A 24520-nucleotide genomic window follows, 5' to 3' on the forward strand; every position below is an offset into this window, starting at 1 on the left:
ATTGGGCAGAAGCTGCAAGCTCGCCTTTATGCATAGTGTTCAACTCAAGCGTTTCCAGTAAAGATTAAGGTGCGTAAGTTGGAGTTGCCGGGAAGCGCACAGCGCCTTAGCAACCGCGGCTGCAACGCCGCCGCTGACGCTGATGTGACGCCGAGAGTATTGCCGTTGCGTGTCGCCCAAAATAGGTTAGGTTATCGTAAAACGCGTTAGGGGGCACGGCCTACTGTGATCGTGGTTGCAAATGGTGTCAAGATCCGCCGGCGGCGTCAATCGCGTTGAACAGCGGTTATTAAGGCGCTGTGCCTTTTAGTTTTTCAATATGCTGCTCGGAAGCAGAAACTGTGTTGTCGGTCCATATACTATAGTACCGCGCGTCGTGTCTCTGCCAGTTGGTGCTGTGATTGGTGCGATGCCTCAATATATCGCGATATGATAAAAAACACGTATGCAGCTGCGCTCCGATTTCGCATTAGGGAATATCGTAATCGTCGAGGATTTTTCCGCCTATTATTTACACTGACACTCAGTCCTCAAGTAGGCCATAAACCTCAAGAAATGACATAACAAGGCCGACATATTATGCCAAAAGTATTCAAACTTGCCATGGGACCAACCGCGCCGACGGAAATGCTTGTCAAGATGATTATTCACAACACAGCAGGAATTGATCGAGGCGCAGAAGGCCATCTAATCCGCCTTTTACATGTCCCGAATGCGCACGCGCTGTACCCTAGCGGCGAGCGCTGAAAACGTTTCGGTGTCGGTGGCACGGCGTCGGTGGTTCGTGCAGCTGACGACGCACGCGTATGCAGCATAGTCGTCGAGGACGCGAACTCTTCATTGTCGGCGCTGTGCCGGTCGACTACGTGGTATTTGCGCTGTGTTTCAGTAGAAACTTCAGCTGTTCACAGCGATATTCGGCTAACGTCCGGTACATCACAATATATGCCGACACGACACCGATGTCGGTCAGAAGTCGACCTCACGCCGGGGCCAACGCTCGGCCGGTTGTAGTTGTGATACTGTGCCAGTGGGAGACCTAGGCCGCTATTTGTAGCGATGCCTTTAAAGTAATAATGCCTTTTCGCGCTTATCGCGCTTTGTCAGTAGTCAGAGCGACGGTGCACTCACGATATCAACGTTGATAACGCGAGCGGACCGTCGCTCTGATCACTGACAAAGCACGATAAGCGCGAAAAGGCATTATTACTTTAAAAGGCATCGCTACAAAATACCGGCCTATATTGTCATACGAGTACGACGAAGAAGCAACCGACGACGCGACCGACGACAGCGAATGATCGTAGTGTGATAAGCTTTAGTGCCGACGACGTCGACAAAACAAATGTGCTGATCGCAGTGCGAGCGGCCACCGAGTTAGAACATCGCACCGACAACGTGAATATCGCCGCAAATGCGCTCGTGCATGTATTTATTGACGCTCAAATTGAGTCAAAACGTGCTTCCGACGCTGATATCCACGATTTCCAGGCCTTTACAGCCTTCCACATCAGGCGGTATCGATCTCGTTCAGGCAGCCTCATTAGGCCTAACACAACTTACGAGTTCGTCCGCTACCGGCGGACCTGAAATATAGGATAAGCAAGTACAACGAAGGAAACTGCTTATATAGTTCGGTCCTGACCTTATCGACTTGAAGTGAACCACTCTTAGCATAGTGGGGAAGCGGCGACACGGCGCAGTGCTATAATACCGCGGTACAGGCACCGTTTTTGAACGAAGGCTGTCGGTCGCAGTCGCCGGCGCTTCCATGAACGAAGTTCAACTACGGAGAGTGTATTTTTATGCTGCCAGATTTAGTAGTTACCGAAAACAGTTTGCCCCTTATGCTGAAACAGGCAACAAGTGATGGCCCTTTCGATACTGCATCGAAGCAACAACACCGCTCGTTGCCACGCGAGTACGGCAGGCATCGGTATTTTCGCGTGCCAGTGCGGCTATATAGGTGGTCGTTGTCGCAGTTTTCGATGTGCCCGGGACGTTCATGCCTTCTCGTCTCAGTGTGATCGCCTGTGATATGTGCATGATAAGTGTTCATATATGCTTTGAACATTTCATCATTATTTCGTGTGAGCGGTGCACGGTTTCTACTGTACTTGAAGCGAACAGCGAGCGGTGGCCGTACGCGTGCCGATGTAAACAAATGCGCCGTTCTTGCGTTGCATAAATAAAAACTTTGGGCGCAGTGTCGCCCCTTAAAAGAGCTATGGCCGCTGTGGTCAGTACTCAGCTATAAAAGCAGTTTTTATCGTCCTATTAGCGTACGTTCAGTGCAGGTCGAACAGTGGAAAATGCATGACTTCGGCTGCTATATACGATAACGGCTAACCTCCGCTGAGCGGAATCGACCCCAGCTTAAACTTGATGTGGGTGGTTGGCGAGTGCTCACGTTCGCGCATTTCAACTTCCGAAGCATGTTTGGACTCATATTCGGTACGCATAATATGAATAACAGGAATACAAGCATAGGCGCCGTGTCAATCGCGTTACGGTGCCATGTATGCATGCAGAGGCACATGGCTCGGTGACTGGTTTATCGGCGTAGCTGCATAAAATCCCGTCATCATATTTCGACGACTTGCGGTTGTAAGTCGCACCAGACTCATTGCGGGTTTAGGCATCCTGTCCAGCAGCGGCCACTCACACAAAACGAAAATTACAACGACTGACAAAAGCACAAAACCCATTTCATGCAGCTCGCTTCTTGCAGCGTGCCTCTGCGTCCCGCGGGGCCCCGACGCCGTACATGTTGTTTCTCGCGGAGCCCGCTAAGGTAGCGCCACAGCGCAATGCAAAAGGCGGATTGGAGCGTCTTAAGCTAATCACTCAGGTCGATTACTCACAGGGTACCCTGATCATGAAAAGAAAATTTACAGAAGAATAAAATACGGTTGGAGGGCATACGGCAGGTATTGCGGAATCCTGATTGGGAGTTTACCACTGTCGTTGAAAAGAAAGGTGTGCAATCATTGCATTCTACCGGTGCTGACATATTGGGCAGAAACTTGGACGTTAACAAAGAAGCTCGAGATCAAATTAAGGACCGCACAACGAATGACTGAACGAAAAATGTTAGGCCTAACCTCAAGAGACATGAAGAGCGGTGTGGATCAGAGAAGTAACGCGGATAGCCGAAATTCTAATTGACATTAACGGAAGAAATGAAGCTGGACAGGCCATGTAATGCATAGGACGGATAACCGGCATGGAACATACCGGGAGAAGGGAAGCGCTATCGAGGAAAGGCAGAAAAATAGGTGCAGGGATGAAGTTAGAAGTTTGCAGGCGCAACTGGGAATCGGCTAGCGCAAGACAGGGGTAATTGGAGATCGAGAGAGAGGCCTTCGTCCTGCAATGGACACAAATATAGGCTGATGATGTGACGAAACCAAGAACCCCATGGCGAGCTGTGCGCACAATATTAGGATACACCCTAGGATACACCCTAGGGATACACCCGGCCTGCATCAATCCTAGCGTGCATTTTTAGAAATAAGACAAAATATTCACGTCTCCAACATGCCCAGGAATATGCATCCTGACTATAACAGAGAACACACACAGGCGCAAACACTACAGAAAAATTTGCGGGCACGCGCAACGACGAACACATCAGATACACCAATGCGACAAAATCTACGAGCGTAAACGGACACGTTATGATCGTGGTTGAAGACGGGAAGCATTCGCTGCATCCATTCGCGCTGAAGACCCTACGGAAGCGGGAAAATTGGCTATCGCTCTCGCTATCGAAACATACGACAAGATGTTCATCATCATCATCATCCTAAAGTTGATATTGTAAGAGCAAATAAGCCTGCGGAAAATAGAGGATAGGAAGAATGTAGTTCCGCACTTTACCTGCTCAGGGACTAATGCACCTAAGAAACATACATGATCTGGACACCGGAACATGCATCTTTCATACGCCGATTGGTCAATGCCGCATATTGCGTACACTGGGCCACCCCGCAGGGACAATGTCGTTTAGGTGACATCAAAAAAAAAAGAAAACCAACCAAGTACGCGGACATCCTAGAACACAAGAAAACGCGGAAATACTACGCAGTACCGCACAGAAGACTAAAAAGGGAACAAAGAGGAACATACACACACACAGTGTATTACACGCAATTTACGCGGGGGCATATCAGAGACTGCAAAAACTGCACACGAACACCACAAGTAAAACGAAAACACAAGTGCAGGCAGCCATATGAAGACCACTGGTAGGCTCTGCGCACGTTCCAGGATCCTGACGGTAAGCTTCAGATTGTGAAGACCAGACAAGAGCCGGGTCTTCGCGATGCACAATGAAGACAATTGTGGGCGTGCATTACAACGCTCCTTCATGTCATCCGACATGGCGTCATTACCTAAAGAGAAGTGCTGCAGTTGCATGCGTGGATAGGCTTACGACAGCGCAGATCCACGCATTATCAAATATTGTGGCATACCTTGCCCGAACAAAAGGATACAATGGCCTTTCTCAGGGCTGCCGCAGATACAGTACCTTTCACTCTGAAGTATTTGCGCTTGCCATGATGGTAGCCGTTCTGTGATGTCTGGAAAGTTGTTTGTTCACTGCGCCTAAAAAACAATTACCGTCACCACTAGTTGTGCCGCCACATTACGCAGCATTTGGTGGATCATGTCACCTGTATTGTAACATAATAATAAATCACTTTTTTACTTGAATCTTTTACTTGATATGGGAGTGGGAACTCTTTTAGTCCCATCTGCGTTAATCAGAAAGCGTTCGTGTATATTTACATGCTGTGTTATCATTCTTGTGTTCACGCATTCAAGGAAAAAATGTTAACCGTTAATGTTTTTACTTGTGTTTCAGAAAATAGCGGCTGTGTTGAAGAACATCCATGTAATAGGCATCCTTGCGAGCTCCAGCGTACAAGCTGTACTGAACATCACTACCCGCATGTCCGAGTAAGTTATCAACGTCCTTTAATTAGTTCGGGCTTCATGAGCGCTCCGTCAAACCTAAAGGAAGCAGGTGCAATGTGAAGAAACGGAAGTCAATAATGCATCTTAGAATAGCGTTTTTCGCCATTCTGGACGTTTGGGGCCTGCCACTTCAACCTTTAAGTTTAACGAACCTTTGTGTTTAACGTACGGGAAAGATGTGAGGACAACGTTTGAAGAGAGGGTACCATCTGGCGCCTGGTGCCTAGTATGTCCACGGTTATATATTCAACTAGCAACTATCCGACCGGTTCTATGTCAGCGCGTCTCGTTTGGAATTGACTGCGAAGTCGCCCAAAGACTCAGAAATGAGACACGCCGATGTTGCAGTTGAATTCAGACGTAGCTAAACATCATTTATGTTTTATATTTATATGACACAGCAAAAGCATATAGCCATCACGCGAATTCACACTGAAGCGGGAGTCAAGGGTGCCGCCATGTTTGAAAATGCTATTTCTTAGCGTACGTAAAAAACTCTCGCCCAATAACATAAACAGCATGGTGGTGGTGAAAATCATTTATTGGGCTTATATACAGAGAGGTGCTGGGGGAGAGGCCTCTAGTGGGTCGCGCCATTTGCAACACTGGGCGGAGTCCCTCATTCCGGGATCCCGTTGGTCTTGACCGCTGCCCAGGTCCGCCGAACTAGGGCTTGTAGGGCCGATAGTTCCTGGCAGCCGAGCAGGGACGCCTCCCAGTCCTCTCGGGTAGGGGAAGGGATGATGGGGGGGAGAGAAGGATTTTGCCGGCATTCCCAAACCCTCTGGAAGGTGTCGGCCACCTCCCCACAGAATGAGCAGCGGCCGTCAAAAGAAGGATTAAGGTGCTTGAGAACCGCCGGGAACAGCAGAGTGTTTGTAAAGAGCCTAAGGAGAGTTCGTTCGCCAGCTTTACCCAGCCCCTTCATAGGAACCGGGTAACGCCGGTGTTGGGCACGATAGTGCTCAGTAATATCTTTAAAAGAAAGAAGAGGGCTGTGATCTGGGTCAAGGTCCTCCCAAGTGATGCCTGGTGCCCGGTGAGTGAGTGCTCGGGCTGCCTCATGGGCGGCTTCGTTACCTGGCATGCCTTGGTGGCCGGGGACCCATATGATTGAGCGATGAGTTGGATCGCAGTCGCGAATACTGCGGCGAGGAATTTTGGCAGCGAGAGGAGTGATCCATCCGAATTGAGTTACGACAGGCTCCGCGGGAGTCTGTCAGGATGAATTTAGAGTCGGGATGGGAGGCTGCGAGGGCGATCGCCACCTCCTCCGCGTGCGCTGAGCTGGGTGCTTTGAACGAGACGCCGTCCACTTGTCTTTCCTCGTGTATGATTGCAGCCGTGTACCATCCGCCCCTTTAGTGGTTTGGGCCTGCAATATCGACGTAGAAGACGTGCGTCTTAGAGCCATAGTGGCAGTGCAGGGCATCCGCCCGCGCCTGCGCCCGCCATTATGGTCCTGCTTGTTCATCTTAGTTGTAAGGGGTCGAACGTAGAGGGCGCGTCTCCACAGTTCGGGCACTCGAACCCTTTCCATCGTATGGTGGTCATGTTTAATATGTAACCGGTCCAAGAGGCGGCGACCGGACACGGTCTGGACGAGACGCTTGTATTGGTTAACAAGATACGCCTCGCGAAGTTGCCGATAGGTGTTCACCACCCCGAACGCGAGAAGACGCGCGTTAAATGTAGAGATCGGGAGGTCGAGGGCTCTCTTGAGCATTTTGTGGAGTACAACCTCCAAGCAATCTTCATCATGTTTCCGTAAGCGTAGGTATGGAGTCGAGTATAGTACTCTACTAGTCACGAAGGCATGTGCGAGCCGCACCGCATCCTTACTTCGCAACCCTCCTCGCTTGTTGGAAACGCGGCGAACCATGCGGCCCACCTGGTCGCCGACCTTGCGGAGTTTGGCAAGAGTTCTGTCTGCCTTGCGATGTTGATTAATAAAGAGACCGAGTACTCGAATCTCCTCCACTTCTCGGATGGGGCCGCTGGCGAGAGAAAGCTGAACTGAGATTTTGCATTCGGGGAAGGTCGAATATGCACAAATTGAGACTTGGACGGGGCGCATTGGAGGCCGCAGTACGTAGCATAGTGGTCTACTATGCTCGCCGCTGCTTGCAGGCATTCCTCCATCACTCCTATGTTTCCAGTAGTGGCCCAGATGGTGATGTCGTCGGCGTACAGTGCATGCTGAACACCATCGACACCCGCCAACTGTGCCGGGAGGTGTGTCATGGCAATGTTAAAGAGAAGCGGGGACAACACAGCGCCTTGTGGTGTGCCCCGTGTTCCCATCTCAAACGGGCCATACTCGGTCTCTTGTAGGCGTATAAAGGCCAAGCGGTCCGTTAAGAAATGTTTGATATAGTTGAATGTACGAGCGCCGCAGTTGGTCTCGCTAAGATGCTTTAGTATGACGGCGTGCTTAACATTATCAAAGGCACCCTTGAGATCGAGTGCCAAAACTAACTTGTCGTTATGTGGGTCTTCGGTGGGTTCGAGGATCTCGTGATGAAGCTGTAAAAGGATGTCTTGTGCCGACTTTTGAGGTCAGAAGCCGAACATGGTATCGGCGAAGGTGTTCTTGCTCTCGAGATATTCCGAGAGGCGGTCATGGACCATCGTTTCCACGAGTTTCCCTACACATGAAGTGAGGGAGATGGGCCGGAGATTGTCTATGTTTACCGATTTCCCCGCCTCCGGGATAAATGTTATCAATGATGTCTTCCAATCGGTTGGCAACGCAGTGTCCCCGGTCCAAATGGCGTTGATGTATTCGAGTAGGGTTCCGTATGCCGATCTGAAAGGTTTGCCAATAGTTTGACTGTTACCTTATCTCTCCCGGGCGCCGTCCCCCTGCGCATTTGTGCCAGAGCCGCGCGAAGGTCGTGAAACTGGAAAGGCTGATCCATTTACAGATTATCGCAGCCTGCATACGAATAATCCTTCCCTCGCGGGTCTCGATCCTGATTGAGGTATTGTGAGCGCAACGCGTTCGCTAGCTGCTCCGTGTTTCCTTGAAAGTTGTGTAGTGCGCGAGTAAGGTGTTTCTGGGTTTCCGATCGTGTTTGTGTAGGGTCTATGAGGCTCCTGAAGAGCCGCAAGTGTTGCGGCTCGACATCTGTCTTGCTGCGCTGTTACATCTATCTACCCAGTTAGTGTCGGCGAGCTGGGCAGCGTACTCGGCTGCTTGCTGAGCAAGGTCAGAGATGCGAGGGCGGAGTTTACGATTGTGTTTCTGCCGCCGCCATCGTTTGGTTAGGCTGCGGCGAGCTTCCCAGAGGTGCATCAGGTGGTTATCCACGTCCGGTGCACGTTCCGTAAGCTGTATCTGCTTTTCGTGTGAACTGAGTGTTTGCACGAGTCCGTGTGCCCAAGTGGAGTAGTCTTGTTCCAAGAGAGAAGTTACGGGGAGGGCCTGGCGGAAAGCATTCCAGTCGGGAAGTTTGGCTTGTGCAAAGGGGCGATGTAAGGGTCGAGTGTAAATGAGTGTTCAGTATGCAGTGGTCGCTGCCGAGTGTGTCCTCGGTGTTGATCCAGTCTGCGTGTCGGATGTGTTTCGTGAGGGTAAGGTCGGGGCAGGTGTCCCGAGTGACGGAATTTCCTACACGTGTTGAGTGGACCGGGTCGGTCCCAGCGACCGACCCGAGTGATGCCCAGCGTAGATATAAGTCCCGCCAACTTACGACCACGCGGATCTTCCTGGCGATAGCCCCACATGGGACAGGGGGCGTTAAAATCGCCCACTATCATCAGGGGATCACGACCCGCGATCCTTAGCGCTGCGCTAAAGATGTTAGAAAAAGTGACGTTCTGTAGTTTCGGGGGGCAGTATATATTAAGTATGTGTGCGGGACTATCTGTTCGCCGCAGGGGAAGGACAGACCATCACGTACGAATATTCCAGATTTAGGTCGAGATCAACCTCCTGTGCTGTGTAGCCTTTATTGACTAGGAGACAGGTGGGCGGGTCTCGCTCAAAAGCGTTAAAGCCCGAGAGCTTAACCGCAGCTCCGGTTTCTTGCAGCGCAAGGACTGCGGTGGGGATTTCGAGATTGTCAATGTACGCCCTTAAGTGGGCGCGTTTCGTCCTGTCTTTGAAACCCCGACAATTCCACTGTACAAGAGAGCTTGCTGTCTTTGCGGGGGGCGCCGCCCTCTAGGGGGTTGGTTGGGAGGGGGCGCAACCATGTTGATTTGAAGGGAGATTGCCTTGGAGAGCCGGCCCAGGTTCCGTCACCTGCAGCGGGAGCGATTCCGGCTCCTCCGAGAGTTCGGTTAGATCGATGGGTCGGGTGAATTTTGATAGGCGGCTCGCGTCTTTGAGGCGTCCCGTTCGGCGTAGAAGCCGGGGGTTTGACTCTAGCCATGTCCTAATGTTGGCCGTCATGGCGGCTGTAACTGTGGCTGTGACTGACTTGAGAAGGCTGTCATGGATTTGGCCAAAATTTGATATCTGAGTCGTCAACTCGGCAAGGGCGTTTTCGAGGGCGGTGAAACGCAAGTCGGAGCTAGAGGGTGTCGGGTCCGCCGGCACCACTTGCATCGGTTCCGGAGCTACCTGTGCTGGGGGCGGGGAGGACCGAGCCGTTTCTAGCGCGTGAATTTGGCGTTCAGTTGAGCATTTTGTGCCCGGAGAGTCTCGAGCTCGCGGCGGAGGTCCGCGACGTCAGAATTAAGGGGTGGATGAGGAGGAAGCTTTGGTGGGGGAGAAGGTAGAGGAGTGCGGGGAGGCGGAGGAGGCCCGTCTCGGCTGCCTACCTTGGGCTGAGACGTATTCTTTGATGCGCCAGACGGAGGGCCCTGGAGAGCCGGGAAATCCCCGTCTTGGAATGTAGGGGCATCTGGATCCTGTGACGCTTTCGGGTTAGTTGACCGAGGAGACTTGGGGGCACGTCCAGGCAAGGTGCCCGCCGGTCGCGCTGGTCCGGTTGTGCCTTTCGTCGTCTTGTTGCTAGGCGTGGGAGCTTTTGAAGTGGTGACAGGACCCGAGGGCACTGCAGTCCGAGGTTGGGTTCGTTGACCGGTCGGGTTGCCCGGTTGTTGCAGCCGTCGGAATTTGGCTTTGCGGTCTTGCGAGCCCGTAAGATGACCGCCACCGCACACAATGTAGGAAGGAGTGCACTCGTGGGGCGCCATGTTGCCGTCTTCGAGGACTGCGACTGTTTCGCCGCAGTGTCCACAGCGATTGTCTTGAGGATTCGGGCATAAGTCCGGACGGTGACCGATGGTGCCGCATCGGAAACACGCGGGAATAGTCCGCTTATATTCGCACACCACAGTCACCACACTGTTATAGTGCAGGTAACGCGGTACTCTGTGCCCCACGAAGGTGAGCAGGGCAATCGTCGACTTCCCCAGCTTGCGGATGAAAGCTATCTCTCCTCCGCGCCACTGGACTTTAGATTTCAAGGTGGTAGAAGTTTCCTGCTCATGGACCGTAATAATCCCCCTGCGGACTTCACCGTTGACTTTGGCGTGTCCGACCACTGGGATGGGGCCTTTGGAAGCATTAAGTGTAAATTCACGAGCGAGCGCGTTCGCCGCATTGACGTCTTGAGTGGTGGCAATGACGATATTCTGGTCCCAGATGGGCCAGACACTAAGAATGTCCGCCGAAGATGGATTTACATAGGCAGAGAGCAAAGCACCAAGCTCACCGTTCTGCAGGGCCGTCTTCAGGGAGATCGTCATTCTGGGCTTGATGACGATCGTGAAATCTTCTTTGCGGAGTCGAGGTATAGCGGTGGGCCGCCATTTCTTCGACCCTGCTGCTTGCGAGAGCTGAGGGTTGGACCTTGCAGTATTCGGAGGCACAGAAACACCGGCACTTATGGAGAGTCCGTTGACCGCCGAGGCGTTCGGGCGTTGCTGGCGTTTACGAAGTGCCACCAACCAGAAAAGGCCTTCATCCACTATCTTCTCTTTCGGAGTGGAAGTTTCAAGCGAAGACGGGGCTTCTGCGACGATTTCTGACCATGTCATCGTCTCGGGATCGTACCCGCGCCAAGCAGAGGCCGCCATGGCAGCCGCGGAGAACGATGGAGACCGACTCCGGGGTGTTAGGCCCAGCTGGGAGAAGTGGCAAAGACAAAAATGGGCCTCAAAGGCCCAAAAATTGGCCCACCTGGTCCACAGCGGTATCTTCGGGCGCCGGGTGATGTTATCCGTCTAGTAGACGCAAAATTTCACGGGGTCCCTTGAAATTTTCGGTAAATCGGAGGGAAATTGCCGGAGCCGATGTGAGGCGCGTCCGCTTGCTCCGCGCTGCCAAGTGTAAATTCACGAGCGAGCGCGTTCGCCGCATTGACGTCTTGAGTGGTGGCAATGACGATATTCTGGTCCCAGATGGGCCAGACACTAAGAATGTCCGCCGAAGATGTCCGCGCTCGCTGCAGGATCACCTAGAACACGCGGGAACACGAACTACGGCGATGACTTGTTGACGTTAGCCAGTACCAAACTAGATGAAGCCCCTGTCCAAGGTTCACTTCTCGCACGTTCATCGTCATCGTCGTCTTCCACAGCTGGCTCTGTTGAGCAAAAAACTATCATTATCAGCAATGGCTCGAGCGTCGTCGCCGTCTTCCACAGCTGACTCTGGCACCCCTCGGCGCAACCGCGCGAACGCGCTCGTTGCACTGTTCACGCGTTCGTTGTCGTCTTCTTACATAGCTGGCTCCGTTGCCGCTCTTCATTCCAGCGTAGAATTTCACTTCTGTCGTCCTAATGGGGAGGCCGCATTTTCAGGGTATGAGCCATTCTCTTACGTGACGGACAGATTTAATAACAGAAGTGATACGTGAATTTGTGTGCGTACCTATCGTCACGATGAATCAGAACAATTTTTACCTTTGTGAGTACCTTTGTTCAAACTTGTGTCACATCTGTGTCGTGCGCTAAACAGCTTCGCTCATCATCCACCTCCACTGAGTGGAATAGATCGTCAATTTTGTCTGCGTGTGTAATGGTTTTACGTTTCATAGCAACCGGTACTTTTCCACTCTCAAGTGTTTTATCGGCATGATAAAAGTAAGTCGAAATTATTCATGGTGGAAAAAAACAGCGCTAACAATACCGACAGAATGAAGAACACCGGATGAACGTTGACTGCCAATGCTTGCTTTATTGTCCGTGCAAAAATATTTAACTTGAAACGGGAGGGTATAAAGGTGAAAGGAAAGTACGAAAGGAGGAAGCGGTTTACCTGCCAGTCGCGCTGTAGTCCGAAGGTAAAACTAACACTCACATAATGATTAGTTAAGTAGATATCTCTATTCCTTCTCGGTGAAGGCGAGTGAAGAGGAGCTGACTCATAAGGGGCCAATGCGCATCATCGTGAAGTTTTAAAAAAATTCCCGAGCTTGACTGTATCGATAGTGGCGCATTAACTTAGTACCTTAAGTGAAAGACCCGTTTTCGGTCCGCAGCCCATCTCAGGTTTTTCTGTACTTGGCCAAGTCTTGCACTCCCGGAATGTTCGCCTTCTCGGTGGACATTAAGGATGTTTTATTCCCTTCCCCGAGATGATCTTGCCGTCGTACTACAGGAGGGCATCGATCAGCATGTCGTTTTCGCTTCAAGAATGACATCGTCACCAGTGTTGCCGATTTTATGAAATTGCTGCGTATGTACCTGTGCTGCACAGTGGTTAGGCACAGTGAGTAGTTGTCGCAAAAGAATGGAGTCTGCATAGGCTCCCGTTTGGTACCAATTTTGAGCGACCTGTTCGCCCAAAGTTGGTGCCATTGTTCGCCCAGCCGCTTTTCCCCGGTTCATGTCTTGAAAGGCCCTTCTAATCTCCTTATATTTACTTGACTTCTAATTAGCTATGCTATTAAGGGCTAGGTTCCCCGGTATCGTGTCCGCGTGTAGAAAAAGATCATCAGGATTGGCTCGAGCCTCGTCATCTTTTTGAGCGCACGGCCCCTCCTCACTCCCGATCGCCTGAGCCCCCGCTATCTCTTCTCTTGCGCCACTCGACCTCTTATGCCCCGTTCCCCCCTGAGTAGAGTTGGGCCCGGTGCGAGCAAGCGCGTCGAGCCTGCTGGAAGCTGCGCCCGACAGCGAGTTGAGCCCTGCTGGAAGGCTAGCGAGGCTTTGCTTTGCTGGATGGGTGGTTGGATAGACGGATGCTATGAGCGTCCCCTTTGAGACGGGGTGGTAATTTGCGCCCCTAAGTGTCCCTCCACTTCGGTGCCACCTCGTGGAGTCGTATGAAAACGCCGGGTTCCTGGCGTTTTAAAACTTAAATCGTTATACCGCGGTTTTCGCCGAATCTTACGTTTGCTTCCTTATTACGTGACGTAGCTCGGCCTGGCGACCACGTGAGCGCGGTAGCGCTTGTGTGCGCGCCGCTATTAGCATAGCCGGCTTTTATAAAACGCTTTCACGGCACGGTGATCTCGACTGTGTACGTTACCCCTGCAACGCCTAGGAAAGACATCGAAACGTTCATGATAGACATGTTCGGTTGGTTGATGCCAATGACAATATGCCTCTTCTCATCGTGGGGGCAATATTGTCTACAGCAGATCCACCACAGTCACAGCTTCGCTGGCTTGCATCTTCACAGTAGTGGAAGGACTCTGAATATTTAGAAATCATCTAGCTGTTTTCACGAAAAATTATGCTCCCGAGATTAACAGAGCCTTTAGGGAATCAATTGCACCCCCCTTCCGTCACCAACAACGGCTAGACACACTATCGTTTGCTAAACATTTATACATCTGTTGTGACCAGCCGCAACGCGAGCGGGGTGCAGCTCACAAAGCGGTAAGAGGAGAGGACGGGCGTGACCACCCGTGTGACTTCTACTCGCTCCGGCAAGCGAAAGACAACCGTTGGCGTTGACGGAGAAACTTGACGGGAGATCTCTACTGGCTTAGCTTCGGCATGTCGCAGAACACCGAATAAGTACTCGCATATAGAGCACGTGGAGGAAAAAGTAACCATCCAAGTATTAGTACTTCTCGCGTGTGGCATGGCCTAAATAGATTAATTGTGATACAATCTTTTCCTTCCAGACTTCAGGTGATAATAGTGATGGCGGAATGCGAAGCATTCGGCTGGGATGAAAAAAGTGTCCTGGTAAGTATGTTATGTGAGTGAGAGTGAATGTGATGTTATTAGCTCTCTGTCCAGGGTCTCGCTACCTTTGCATTGTGACCATATTCTATAAGAAAAGGCCGACGAATCTGTATCGCTCACAACGGATTATATCGCAGAACTTTCTTCTTGCGGAATAATACATGGTTTTCATCGATCCGAAGGAGTTGACTTCGTCACCTATTTGAAATGCAGCCTGCTGTGGTATATATTGTGAACATTAGCGTAGGCCCCAATTCAACGTAAAAATAAATTCTGTGGTTTTGCGTGATAAAACCTTGATGTAATTATGAGACACATCTCTGGAATACAGGTTACTGTTATATACCGGGTGTTTCAGCGAACATTTAAAAAGTTTTCAAAGGTTGCTGGTGGCAGATAGCACATTTTTAGTTCATGACCTAGTTTACTCTGAGAGGCGGACATTGCTTGTACAAAAAAAACGGAAATGCGTAATGGATTTGCGAAAAATCAATTATGTTTTTAACTAATTACACTAAGCCGCATACTACAATCTAGGAATTCTGACCATGGAGTTCGCAAGGCGGATCCACTTGGAACCAATTGAGGATGACATCAGTTTGGCAACAGTAATTCCCGAACTTTGTGGAGAAATGCATTGGAGTTCCAGTTGCTTTTGTGCTTGTATGCATAAAACGACGTTTTGTTAAGAAAGTAACTGGACCGCCTATGCATTCCTCCACAAAGTTTGGGAATTATCTCAAAACTGGTATCATCCTGAGAATTTGTCCCAAGTAGATCCGACTTGCGAACTCCACGGCCAGAATTTGTATATTGCAGTATGGGCCTTATTTATTGAGTTAAAAGATAATTAGAGTTATTTCGTCGAATATGCACTTCAGTTTTTTTTTGTGAAAGTAACGTCCGCCGCTTCGAGTAGGCCAGGTCATGAACTGGAATTTCACTTTTAAGGTTGGCAATCACTGAAGTATGTTGCCACTCTTGAAAATTTTATGAAAATTTCATCCTACTGAGCCACGAGAAGCTATCTGCCACCGGCGACTCTAAAAGGTTTTGAAAGTGTTCGCTGAAAGACCCAGTATATCAAAGTTACCTGCATTCCAGAAGCATGCCTCATAATCAGATCGTGGTTTTATCACGTAAAACCACAATAATATTATATTATATTTCAATTTATATTATATTATATATTTTCAATATATAATATATATATATTATAAATATATATATATATATATATATATTATATAAATATATATTATATATATAATATAAATTTATATTATTTTCAATTATGAATTGGGGCACTGGTTTTTCTCGCTAAGCTTTGTCATGAGCATGGTAAATTGGGCGTGGCCTCTTTCTTTCTCCAGAGCATACACTTTACCTTGGGAAACTAGTAGCTGGAAACCGAGTTTTCTTAGGCCGTACGCTTTTTAGGTTACGCAAACAACACCGCAATCATCTCGTTGCCGCACCATAGCCAGAACCTCTATTTCACGTCGGACTTAAAAGCGAAGACATAATGAGAACTTTATGCATGACCGTTTCGTTGAAAGCACTTCAAGGCAATTTCAGCTACTCAATATAAGGCATATATGAAGCATGCTTATAGGTAGCTCCGCGTCAATTGTTTATAATGAGTTCTATTGGAAGAAGTGTCAAGGGCTTCATAGGTACAATACGGATGTCTAGCCAAACTCGTTTATAACGCTATCAAAAAATGGTCGCGCATATTCAGAAACTTTTTTTTTGTCCGCCCCTCAGTCTGAGAGGAATGGTGTCTGTGCATGTGGTGTGAAGGTCACAACGACAAACACTAGCGAAGCAGGATGACCATCTGTGCATCGCAACTTGGCATTGCACTGTTATGTTTTTTTTTTTTTTTTTTTTTTACAAAATAGCGTTGTAATCCTTGGAACCCAGCTGTTTATGTTGGCAATCACTGAAGTATGTTGCCACTTATAAATTTTATGAAAATTTCATCCTACTGAGCCACGAGAAGCTAGAAATGAGATAAGGGAATTCCTTCATTTCAAAAAGTACAAGTGTCGCTGTTTCTTTGCGGAATTGCAGGTGTTCGAGAACATCAAAAGTAGTGTTGCGAACGTCGTTGCTCCTTCCTTGTCGGCTGCAGTATGGGAGACCAGAGCTCGGGATGAGAAAGGGCGAAAGACGTGCAGTGCCTGGCAGGACAGCACAGACGTTTTCACGGCAAGTTTCACAATCGTAATATAGCATCGAAATATTACCGATCTCCATGAACAGGTTGTGCGGATAACCCGAGCTGAGTATTGAATACTGGTGGATTATGTTACGCGAATAATACCAGGTAGACATTTTTGACAGTTAGCAGAAAATCCGCCAGTATTTTGATCACATGTAATACAGCGCTCACCTGCAGCAGTTTCACTGCTTGTATGTAAGCCAATATTTACGCCGAAAGTTGCTCACGTGCGGGAAAAAATGTCATAATCACTATCAGAAAGGCTATAGTCAACGACAATTCAACACAGGCAAGGATACAGATGGTTCACTGATACACTGCTGCTAGCTCTTTCGAAGGAAAAAAAGAAAAAAATCTTCTAGAGCAGCACGTGCTGTTGTAATTTTGCCGTGTCACGTCAAAATGAGTCTACGTGTCACGAACCCACGGCTCACAGCTACAACATTCGACATGTGCAACAAGCTGCGCATACTTATCTTTTCTTTACTTTTTGTGCGTGTTGCCGTAGTCGATCGCTTAAATATCGCTTGGGTGCCTATTTGCGCTCTTAATTATCATGATGGGTTACCAACTAGAACAGCCGCAATTTATTTATTTATTCATTTATTTATTTATTACAAATACTTTCAGAACCCCAGGGGATTACAGAAAGGAGTGGTTAATACATACATATATATATATATATATATATATATATATATATATATATATATATATATATATATACAAGTGTGCAATAATACAATTTATGAAAATACATGGCACTTCTGAACTTAGTGTCGATAATGGCAGCGATAGAGGTAGGAAGGTGGTTCCATTCACGTCCAATTGTTCAGCGCTGTTACTCGTTTTCTTTAGGCATGTACCAACCAGCCCAACTTAGCATGTAGTGCACTTTACGTTCACAACAGTCGGTGAAGCGGCCCTTAAACCCATCATCGTTGGGGCACAAGGAGCAGCCGGATCCTTTCGTACTTCTTTCAGACCAGTGACAGCCACATTCACGGATTTCACAGTCATTGGCCGAATGCGCGGCTGCTCACCTAAGGTCACCATTATCGGCTGAGGTCATAATTATAGAAGACCTTCTCGCATGCGCAAGATGCACCAGATCACCGCAAGAGGCGTGCAACACTCGAGCCGCTCAAAGCGCGGTGTAATTCGTCGAGCTCGACTAATTTGAGCAGACCGGAAAGCTTCAGTCAGCGGCAACACAGCGACGACGAAAGCGATTTCGCAGCAAAGCGGCTGTTGCTGTACAGTCGAGCGATTTTTAGCAGCCCCGCGCGGAGCGCTGACAGGCCTAAAACCCCTATATTTATAAAAGTAGCGCCATTCTTAGATCTTGCCGCCACCGCGCTCACCCCGGCACTTCCTCCTCGCCCTCTCTTAGCCGCCTCCTGTCGCCCCAGCCTCCTCCGCTCCCCCATTGGCCAATCCGTGTCACGTGGAAGTTCGCGTCGCGCTTTTGTATATTTTTTTCTTTCCAGCGCGCTCCGACTGCCATTCTCGGGCCTGTGCGACGAAAGTGCTGTACGCACAAACGGATCAAACGTGTTAGGGACAAGAACTTCGTTGTGATGGCATGCTGCTGCGCCTTAAGTTGCCGCAACCGACAAGGCGAGGGCAAAAGGCTTTTTTTGTTTACCATCCGGCGTGCGCAAACGCTTGCTGGACACTTGATATTTGCGCCGTCTCGCATCGTCGCGTTGCTACTTCCAAAACGGCATTATTAAGACCAGTTACTGACTGACGAAGCAAAATCGCGCCTCAAAAACGTCTCCGCAGGGCGCGATCGAAGTTTTCCTCGGATTTCCTCTGGTAGCGCGTTAGCTGTCGACTGCCACGGCAGGCCCGACGCAGGCGGCGTCACTGTCGATATCGCGCCTCGATCGCGCTGGTCGCGCCGACCGCGATAGTGGAACGGAGGAGGAGGGAAGTGGATGGCGCTACTTTTTATATATAGGGGCTTTATGACAGGCCGGCCGGTCAGCGCCTTCTAACGGTGGGAACCGACGAGATCAGCAAGAGTAGCGCATGCGCACAAATTTCACTCGGAAGCGCAAGATTCGTCTGCTAGGCTTTTCCCGCACGTGTGACACCGCCCCTGTCGCGATTAATTCAGTGAAAGCTTCCCTCATTATAGGCAGAAAGTGCGCGTGAACTCGGACGCGTCTTTTTTATAACATATGCCGCTGTAGTCCACATGCACTGTAATGCACATGGTCCCAAAAAAGGAGAAACAGTTACCCGTCGCGGTTGCTCAGTTAGCTAAGGCGTTGCGCTGCTGAGCACGAGGTTGCGGGATCGAATCCCGACCGTGGCGGTCGCATTTCGATGGAGGCGAAATGCAAAAACGCCCGTGTGCTTGCGTTGTAGTGCACGTTAAAGAACCCCAGGTGGTCAAAATTATTCCGGAGCCCTCCACTACGGCGTGCCTCATAATCAGAACTGGTTTTGGCACGTAAAACCCCAGAAAGAAGGAGAAACAGTTGATGCGCCACGCTTAATAGAAAAGTTCATAATCCCTTCTGGCGCTACTCCTTCATGCCCCTATGATACAGTTGCATTGCAGCTTAGCACGTTTTGTTCATTATTTTGCGATGCGGGCGCATTAGAGCAGCACACGCTTAAAAAATCATGAGCCAGACCACTCTGAAAGTTGATGACCAGCGAAGCTGTTTAGCGCACGACACAGAGGTGACGCAGAATTTTGCACAAACGTGCGAACATATTTAGCGTTCTGATCGGTGGTCATTGTGACGATAAATGCGCACACATATTCGCGGATCACCTGTGTTAAATCTGTTCTTCACGTACGCCTGACATACCCCCTTGAGCAATGGCTCATATCCCCGTAAACGAGGCCCCCGTAAACGGAGCCACTGTGAAAAACACGACGAACGCGTGAGCAGTGGCACGAGCGCTTTCCCTTTCCACTTGGTCGACTTATCAGGCACAGATAACGGCACGCACTACGTCATACATTCAGAGACACATCGCTTTAGAGACAGGTGGCCGTTAAACCGAGCTCCGACGCGATCGCTGATATGAGCTTGCTTTTTTTTGTTGGCTTCCATTTACTTTTTCGGGGAGAGCTTAAAGGTGGATTCACACGACCGGACGGAGGAGGAATTTTCGCAGCGGATGGCGTATCACGTGACGCGCACGTCACCAAAACGTGCCGCCCTCGCCTAGTCCGGGCTCCTCCGCTCGCTGTCCGGATTGAAAATGCTCGCCGGTATTTCCATCCGTCCGTTTGGCGGTCGTCTGACCTCAATTTAGCGTAGTCAGCGTCAAATCTGATAACATCGGACGCATTGGCGTGGCTACGATGGCGTGTTATCGGCTTGGAGCCACGTGTGATTTCGTTGTGCAGCAGTGACCGCGTGTCTTTTGTTGTGATGCAGCGGGAAAGGCGAGTCGTGGTTGCGCGCGCACTTCTATTTACTCAGACCGCGCAGCCTGCGTTTAAGGTGGATACACACGCGAGGGCAAAATCCCGCCTGCTCCGCGGACAAACAGTGACGTCAGCACTTGAATCCGGCGAAGCCGAGTTAGGTCGCATTCGCACAGCCGGACCGCCTTTTGCGGAATCCGCCTGCTTACTCTCGACTCCAACGTTTATTAGCAGCTGCGCGTTTGCATACTCGGCGTGCCCTATATGCCATAGTGCTATGAATCCCTCAACAAGATCCAAAAGAGTGACGGTTGCCTCGTCACTTAGCGTTTTTTTTTTTTTTTTTTTTGTGCACCTCACTCATGTTGAAGTCACGCAGGCTGCGCGGTTTGCGACACCGTCAGCGGAAGCCCTCAGCAGCATGTGACGCTCGTCGGAGCTTAAATCGCTGCAATCGAGCCTAGCATCGCGAGCCATTGTGTCATTGTCAGTGTCGCCAACAAGGTTCATTGCGACGAGCGTCGACGATCATCACGTTTGCAATTCGGCGCACGCTTTTCCTTACGCTTTCGCACTGCCGTCGGCTCTGTCTTAGCTCTGTTCCTGGCCGCGTGTCGGCGTTTTCCCCCAAAACTCTGTATCGCCGTCTGCGGGCGACGTTTTACTCACCGGCGGCAGAACCCCACTATGAGACCATGACGTCACCACTCCTCGATTGGGAGTGCGGGCGATTTGAATGGCGCTAGAGGTACGAGGACGCTTCAGACACAATTTTCTCATTAAAAAAACACAAAAAATTTCTTGGCACGAAACAACCGTTTAGAAGTTTCTGTGATCGTATTTTAGCATTCCACGTTGAGTTAATGCTTGCCTTTAGTGTCACTTTAAAACATAGGTCTGTACGTGATCTGCAGCACGTTTTGAATTGGTACTGGATAATCGTCAGCCAGGTGGCCGACCCGGGTGCGACATTCAGTGCCGCCCGCCTGAGAAGCTGGTTGTGCGTTGATCGTCTCACAAACAACCGTACATGGACAAGTCGACACCCCATGCTTTGTAGCTTGGTTACTATGCGCACTGAAAACTTTCAGCGTGGCCGACTATAAAGCTGAAGTCGCTGAACTTTGGGCGCTCGCAGAATGGACGCATGGAAAATACCCAGCAGAAGCAAAGGGGTGTGGTGCGACGGCCTCTTGTCTGCTTTATATATTGCCACATGGTGTGGCACAGAAGGGGACTGAAGAAGAGAACGAGGTTCGTCTCAGCATCGCGAGTCGACGCTTACGCTTGCCTGGATTCTCATTCAGCGTATATTCTACAGCAGGGTATATGCTACAATTTGGTGGAGCTTGCTGGGTACGCTCAACTTATGCAGGAGACTCCACTGGGCAGCAAGAACCTCACCCCACAATTGGAGCTGACTCCAGTTCACCGTACAAGCCGGCGAATCCGAGGTCTCGCCCCAGAATTTGGAAACCTCCAGGAGCAAGTGATGACTGCGACGACTGCGAATTCTACGGAAAGGGTGACACCGACTTACCTAATGGTGCTGAACCCCCGAAGTGCCAACGGCTTTTCATGGCGACACATTTGAAGACGTGGAAGACTGTCTGGCTGAGTTCGAGCGTGTGGCTGCGTGTAACGAGTGGGACAACAACGCCAAACTCAGGCACGTCTACTTCCACCTCCAGGATGGTGATCGCACGTGGTTTATGAACCGCGAAAGTGCCCTTCCATCCTGGCCCGAGTTTCAGCGCAAGCTACTGGAGACTTAATCAAGCCCCGATCGCCGGGAAAAAGCGGAGCGAGCCCTCCAATCACGCGTTCAAAAGCCCAACGAGAGTGTCACGATGTACGTGGAGGACATAACGCGTCTCTTTCAGCGTGCCCACCCGAGCATGTCGGAAGAGGTGCGTCATCTGATGAGAGGCGTAAAGGAGCAGCTCTTTCGCGGTCTTGTTTGGAATACATACAAAACTGCTGCAGAGTTCCTCACCGAAGCCACCGCGATGAAGACGCTTCAGCAACGGTCGAACATGTACCGGCAAGTCAATGCTGCCTGCACTCCGGATACGCCGGTAGGCTTCGGGTGCGACGTCGCCTTGCTTTGCGAGCTGATTCACTCCGTGGTTCGCGACGAGCTGCAGAAGCACCACGGTACGTCGCCACCTCCAGTCAGCTCCCTTGCCACCGTCGTACGCAACGAAGTACAGCAGGTACTGTAGGCATCTCTTTCCAGTAGTGAAGCATCACCTCTGCCAAGCGAGTCCCGGCGCAAGACTTACGCAGAAACATAAGCCCTGCCCAAGCTTTCGCACCCACTTATGTTGCGTCGCCAGTCGCGTTGCAGGTGGCGCAAGCCGCTCCGACAACCCCGCTACCGTACTTCGACGACCGCCGAATACCCGCGAGAAAATCGGAGGTTTGGCGAGCGCCCGATCGACGACCGCTGTGCTACCACTGCGGCGAAGCGGGTGATGTGTATCGGGAGTGCCCTTACCGACGACTCTGACTGCGGGGTTTTTCTATCGATTCGCTTCGACCTTGGTTCGGCCAAAGGTCTCCCGACATCGCAGAATTCCTCGACCAGCAGCGCACGCCGGACACATCGCAGCGGCAGTCACGCTCACCCTGACCGCGACGATATTTCCCTGCTCGTGATACCACCTCGTGGACGAGACAAGGGAGATCACCCAAGTGCACGCCGGGAAAACTGACGTCAGCGACCTTCCGAGGCGGGGCCGCTGATACTCGACACGCTGAAGACCTCGTGTCGTCAGGACGACCGCAGAACAACGAAAACACGATGACGCCAGTACCAGTTCCCGTGAACAAGATGCCACTGGACATACCTGTGTTGATTCACAGCAGAAAGTTTTTGTGGACCACAAACTTGGGCTCCACAAAAACTCAAAAGAAAATACAAGCGGCGAAGAAGCAGCCAACAGAGCACTTGTAGATACCGGTGCCGATTACTCCATTCTTAGTGGCAAACTGGCGAGCGTTCTGAAAAAAGTTACGTTGCCCTGGGATGGGTCGTATGGCAGGTGGACATGTCGTCACACCGCTTGGCTTATGTACCGCCAGAGTAGAAATTCGCGGTGCTGCTTTTCTCGCCACTTGTCTGATTCTACGCGAGTGTTCCCGCGATTCAATTCTTGGGATGGACTTTCTTCGGGAATATGGCGCCATTATTGACCTCCGCGAGCGCTGCATCACTTTCTCGACACAAAGTGCAACAGACCGACGCCATTGATACAAATCCGCACTTCGCATTTCGGACAACAGCATCGCGATACCACCGCGTGCGAGTGTTATGGTTCCGGTCAAGTCCGACGTGCTACAAGACGGTGAAGCCATTGTAGAAGGCAACATTTCTATGCTGCTGACCCAGGGTATTTGAGCAGTGCGAAACCTTGTGTAACTTCGTGATAGCCAGACAGCGGTGTTCGTCTCGCATCAACGTTACTTTTGAGCATCGGCGCATTTTTTGTGGCACTGCCGCCGCCTACGCGGAACCATCAACGGAGATTGTCGAGTGTTTTTCTTCTGAAGTGGACACAGACGACGTTTCGCTCAGACATCGATGTATCGAGCTTATGGACGACCAAAAGAACGCACTGCATGAACTCTTGAACGAATTCCGCGCGTGCTTCGCTCGGTCTACTGAGGTGGGCAAAACGCCAATCACGAAGCACCGAATAATCACATCCGACGACGCACGCCCCATCAAAAACAGCCTTATCGTGTCTCGCCGAAAGAACGTGAGGTGATTCAAGCCCAAGTCAAGGAGATGCTAGATGATGGTATCATTCAGCCTCCGCACAGTCCGTGGTCCTTCCCGGTCGTTCTGGTCAAGAAAAATGCGGAACGCTTCATTTCTGTGTTATCGACGTGTTTCGATTATCGACGCCTGAACGATGTTACCAAGAAGGACGTGTACCCACTACCACGTATCGATGACTCTTTAGACAGGTTGTGGCGAGCTAAGTATTTTTCGTCTCTCGATCTCAAGAGCGGTTACTGGCAAATTGAGGTAGATGAATGAGCCCGCGAAAAAAACTGCTTTCGTCACTCCAGATGGCCTTTACAAATTTGGAGTACTTCCTTTCGGTCTCTGTTCGGCACCAGTAACTTTCCAGCGAATGATGGGCACCATTCTCGCTGGTCTGAAGTGGCAAAGCTACCTCGACGACGTGGTTGTTTTTTCGGCGACATTTGACGACCACCTGAAACGACTGCGGCAAGTTCTCGAAGACATCCGATCGGCTAACCTCACCCTCAAGCCTCAGAAGTGTCATTTCGGCTACAGATGGCTGATGTTTCTGGGACACGTGGTCAGCGCGGAAGGTGTTAGCCCTGATCCCGCGAAAACTGCCGCTGTAGCCGCGTTTCCAACACCGACCGACAACAAGGGTGTCCGACGCTTCCTGGGCCTTTGCGCATACTACCGGCGTTTCATCGAAAATTTTTTGAAGATGGCGGAGTCGCTGACTCGGCTCACGAGGGACGATCGTGAGGCGAGTTCATCTGGGCCGCAGAGCAAGAGACTGCTTTCACTGAGCTTCAACACCGTCTGGTGTCGGCACCAGTTTTGGCCCACTTTCACGTGGAGGCGCACACGTACGGAAGTCCTTACAGACGCCAGTAACGTTATTCTCGGTGCGGTGCTTATACAATGGCAGGAAGGTATTGAAAGAGTGATCGCATACGCAAGTCACACGCTATCGCGTGCAGAGACCAACTAGACCACCACAGAGAAAGAGTGTCTTGCCGTCGTATGGGCGCTGGCCAAATTTCGACCTTATCTC

The sequence above is a fragment of the Dermacentor silvarum genome, chromosome 10, assembly GCF_013339745.2.
Source record: "Dermacentor silvarum isolate Dsil-2018 chromosome 10, BIME_Dsil_1.4, whole genome shotgun sequence".
Taxonomy (NCBI): domain Eukaryota; kingdom Metazoa; phylum Arthropoda; class Arachnida; order Ixodida; family Ixodidae; genus Dermacentor; species Dermacentor silvarum.